This window comes from Rhododendron vialii, chromosome 11a (genome assembly GCF_030253575.1).
Source record: "Rhododendron vialii isolate Sample 1 chromosome 11a, ASM3025357v1".
NCBI lineage: Eukaryota > Viridiplantae > Streptophyta > Magnoliopsida > Ericales > Ericaceae > Rhododendron > Rhododendron vialii.
In genome coordinates this window covers 2578969-2583648 of record NC_080567.1, presented here as the reverse complement: position 1 = coordinate 2583648, position 4680 = coordinate 2578969, and the positions used below count along the sequence as shown (strand labels likewise).

The following is a 4680-nucleotide window of genomic DNA, read 5'->3' as shown; positions in this document are numbered from 1 at the left end:
GCTCCCTCTCTCTCTCTAAGGCCGGCCCCCCCCTCTCTCACCATATCTCAAATTTTGACACTTGTCAAGCACTCATGGAAGGTCAAAGTCTAACCCTAGGCTTGCATGGCTAAGACTTGTACTAAGGATGATTAAGGAAGATTTGTTTGGAAAGAAGGAGACAATGGTACAAGATTTGGGTATTAAACAATCCTAGAAGTACAATGGGGAGTTAAGTTTGGCTAGGAAAAGGATTCACCCAAGGATTTGAAAAGATGAAGAAAGATCAAGGATGGTACAACAAAATCTCTCTTTTTCTTCTCTCTCTCTCTCTCTCTCTCTCTCTCTCTCTCTCTCCCAAGTACACTACATATATATATATATACATATATAATATAAAGGTACAAAGTACAAGATTCACCAAATCAAATACCCAATAAAGAATTATAATTAGGCACATGTCCCATTTAAATAAATAAACTAGTGTACTAATGTACTCTAGGAAGATCAACTCCCCAATAAATTAATCCAATTGGGTACAAATCCCCAATATAAAATAATAATAAGGTACCTAGGAAATCTTAGGCTTTTAAGACTACTAAGTACTTACATAATAAAATATCTGTACTTCATCACATGGGTTTTAAGAAAAAGACTAGTTTAATAGACCCATGTACTAGTTGAAAGAATAACTTTATTACCCAATGGATAATAAATCCCCTAACTTTTATTGTCCAATGGACCAAAATAATAAAAAGATATAAATAAGTAATTTCTTAGTCTAGGGTTGAAAAGGTTCACAAGGTTCAAGATTCCTTTATTATGACTAGTCAAAACAACTTTATTGGAAGGTTCCCTAGTCACATCGGTACTTTTTTTGGTCCAAAGACTCTATTACCCAAGGGTCACTAACTTCCCTAACGGTTATTACCCAATGGATAATAATTCCCCGGTTAATGACCAATGGACAAAAGAGTACAAGTACTTTTATCTTTTAAAATAAGATTTTAAAAAGACTACATGTACTTTTAGTCAAATATTATAATAAAAAGCTTATTGTCCAATGGACAAAAATTATCCTAACAATATGGACCAATGGGTAAAGGCAAAAGGTTCAAAAAGGTCCAAAAAGTTCATCTAGTAACTAGGTGAGTTTGGTTGCTCGGTTCCTCCAAGTAGTCGGTTAGAAACTAATTCGATTGACCCCGAAGGACTAGAATCTAATTACGACGGAAATTAACAAGAAATCATATAGCCACTCAAGAGAAAATAAGTAATTCAAATTTTTAACGAAATTTTTATTGACCAAAATTCAGGGGCGTTACATTGCCAAATTGTCTTAGGAGGTTCGGGTGACACGTGGATACGAGGTGAGTGATTAATACCCAAAATACATGGTTTGTTATAAGCTTTACGCTTCAATGATGTTTTTTACTTTGATATGAACTCCATGTAATATCAATGAAAGGTGGACATGTTTTATATCTATTAACAGCATCCTCCCACGTCCCAGCTTGCTAAGGGACATGTTCTAAAAGGCTAGCAAGACATGGCTATTATATCGGAGAACGAAAGACATCTTAACTTATCCACTACCAGGGACGCCTAGTTGACATTAAATGAATAGAGGATGTGCATTACTATGCTATGTTGCTATGAGATGTGATTTGTTTTTAAATGGTTTTATCATTGTCCATGGAAAGCATGTGAATTCTTTATTATCATTCATACGAGCTTTGGCTTATGAATTTTCCCACCTTTCAGGCAATGGGACGTAGAGTGGTGGCGTGCAGCCCTTCTTTTGGACGTGCTATGTAGATATGGACTTGTAGATAGGAAGTTGCTCTTGGTGAACACTTTTGACATGTAAATATGCGCAGCTCTGGGTGGTTCGCAAAGTAGAGATCCTTGTAAAGTCTTCTGGTTTTGGCATATGTAATAAAATGGAATTTGCTTCCGCTTGTCGTTAATTGAGTCACTTTAGTCATTTGCTAATGAGGTGTTTAACTTTGATATGGCCTTAGTGATTGGATCACCTTCGCTTTGTTGTGACTAGAACCTTTAGGGGCGGGCTAGGGTTGTGACAGTGTCTACAAGAACTTGGGAGGATATTGGGGTAGCCTTTGTCTTGCAGTACATTTACAACTCTCAACTCAAGATGACTACTTGAGAGTTGGAGTCTACAAAGATGGAATGACTGATCGCCCGAGCGAGAGGGATTAGATTCGCATCATTTTCCGAAACCTGCAACTCGACAATGCCAAGCATCTCGTGCTGGTTCAAGCATCTGCAAACTTTGAGACTTTCATTGAGTCTGGTTTGGCCATTGATGATGCATTGCAGAGTGGAATTCTGCCCAAAGGGGTGTCCTCCTCACTGAAAGCGAAGTTGCGGCCCTATTCTGGAAATAGTAACGCGTTGTTTGGTGGTAGCAATTATGCCAACGCGACTTCAAGTGGGGACAACACTGCTGCTTCCCCCAACTGTGCCACCGACATCAATCAGGTTCAAAACACTCAAAGCTTTCAAGCCCGAACCCAACCTCGGAGTTTCTCTGTCTTCGAGGCACCTATGCCCTCAGTGATGGAAAAACTCGTCAAATCTGGGCATCTCGAACCTTTGACCCCAACTTCCCCACCCAAGGTCCTACTTGTAGGTTATAATCCTAACCTCTTTTGTGCCTTCCATCAAATGCTTGGCCATCACACTGACTCGTGCTATCGTCTCCGACATGAGATTCAAGATTTATTGATAATGGCACTCTTCAAACTCCACCCCCATCAAAGCCCAATGTCATCTCCAACTCCATGCCTCAACATGATTCCAACCCTCACATTAGCCAAATATCTCTTACCTCCGCTCAAATCAACCCTAGCTCCACCATACTCAACCCTAGCCACTATATCATCCCAAAAAATCAACCCAAACCAATCATATCTATCCCTTCTGAACTCGAGGTTAACTTGATGGTTGTAGGTTGGGCAATTGAGGTCTTCACTGCCGACACCTGGATTGATAGTAATGAGGAGCTTACAAAGGAAAAGGCTGACTAGTTGAGCTCCTTCAATCATGAGAGCTTAGGGCTGCTGTTTAAGGAGTTCTCTCAAGTGGGTTTGGTCGAAGATGTTGAGGAGGCTGAAGTGCTGATGCTTGGGCCTAACACCCTCGAGGACCTTACCCCTCTCATTGTGGAAGTTAAGGGTAGCTTTTAAAAATTGCATTTTCAAAATCACGTCTAGTTTGCATTGGCGTTTTGATTGAGTCTGGCACTGAGTCTTTTGAGTTTGTCTAAGTTTAGCTGTGAGTCGGAGTTTGTGGCTCTTGGCCCTCCATGTTATAGCTTTTGTTTCAAGTTTGAGTCTGCTGTACTTGGCAACCCCGAGGATTTTTATAATATGCATTATCCTGCTTCTAAGTACTTCGCTGGCTTTTATATAAACTGTGTTGACCCTGACAATGAAAGGATAGATTTCGATGGGAATATCCCCAAGGAAATGTGTTCCCTCACTGAAAGGGAATACAAAAGGCATGCTCAGCCTATTAAAGGAAGAAGTAGTTTCAATAAACTTGAAAGATGAAGTAGACCCCCGAATGGTTCAAAATTGGTTCAACGCTATCCCCAGAGGAGTATTGCGCTTGGTCAGACAAGCTCGACGAGTTCATCGATGACTTGGTATGGTCTCACAAAGACACGCCTGGTGTTGATTCTACTATAAAGAAGCATTGAATCCCCTTGCTATCGGATGACAAGCCATGTAAAGCAAAAGCTCAGAAGGGTCTGGGCTTCGTGCCATGTTCAAGGCGATAGCAGCAGTGTTCCATCAAATCACAAATTAGAAAGTTTAAAAATGGCCCGGAGCAAGGAGTTTCAGCCGAAGTGCTTTAGATCCTTCATCATCACAGCCATTTTATCTGGGGCTACGACCAAAGATCATTGACCTCAACGGCAACGAATTCAATACCTTGGTCAACCTGGATTAACGCAAGTGTTGCTTTTCCCTGAGAGAATCTCGTTGGGCTGAAAACCCCAAGGGTGGGCAGTTCCAAGCAAAAGTTAGAACAGCCTGCTACGCCAGAAACCTATGAAGGAGGTCTAGGCAAAAGTAAATAGGCGACAATCGAAAGCTCAGTAGACCAAAAACTTGCAAAGGCGACTCTAGGCAAAAGTTGGAGCGTAAAAGGTGAGGTAAAACACACTAGTGCACCTACGCCTGAACTACATTTTGACCTGATTCCTTGAAAAGGGATATGTAGGCAATCTCTCTTTGAGATTCGGTCATAATCTATCAATTGGATTCATGGTTGACGTTTTGGGTACACACCAAGGTCGAGAAGGGTTGAGAACAAGACAAGCTTCGTTGGAGAATCCGAAGGGGGAAACTTTTCGTCTTTCAAGTTTAATGCAAACTTCTATTTCTATTACACAAGCTGAGCATAACAACCTTAAAACATTTGAAGCATGAAAAACAGAACAAATGCTTGCGAGGCATAGTGGCTCATATCTTATTTTAAGCACAGCGAAGTCTACTCAATTTTTGACCCTCGGGGGCACATTTCAAGTTCAAAGCTCGCTCAAGGGGCTTTTGCCAAGATTTGTCATGCCATGCAGGTCATGTGGGTCTAATGTGACTATGCAAGGGTGTCCGTTTTGTGTTTTATGTCCGTTTTTTCGGCATTTTTCAAGTTTTTCAATCTTTTGTC

The 4680-nt window shown here is 40.8% G+C and overlaps 1 long non-coding RNA gene across 1 annotated transcript; it reads left to right on the top strand.

Moving 5' to 3' along the window:
• The first annotated feature begins 1305 nt into the window (after positions 1-1305).
• On the top strand, positions 1306-1941 carry LOC131308125 (uncharacterized). Its single transcript, XR_009194320.1, has 2 exons — positions 1306-1349; positions 1744-1941. It is a non-coding gene; the product is annotated as an uncharacterized LOC131308125 (long non-coding RNA).
• Positions 1942-4680: the final 2739 nt, after the last annotated feature.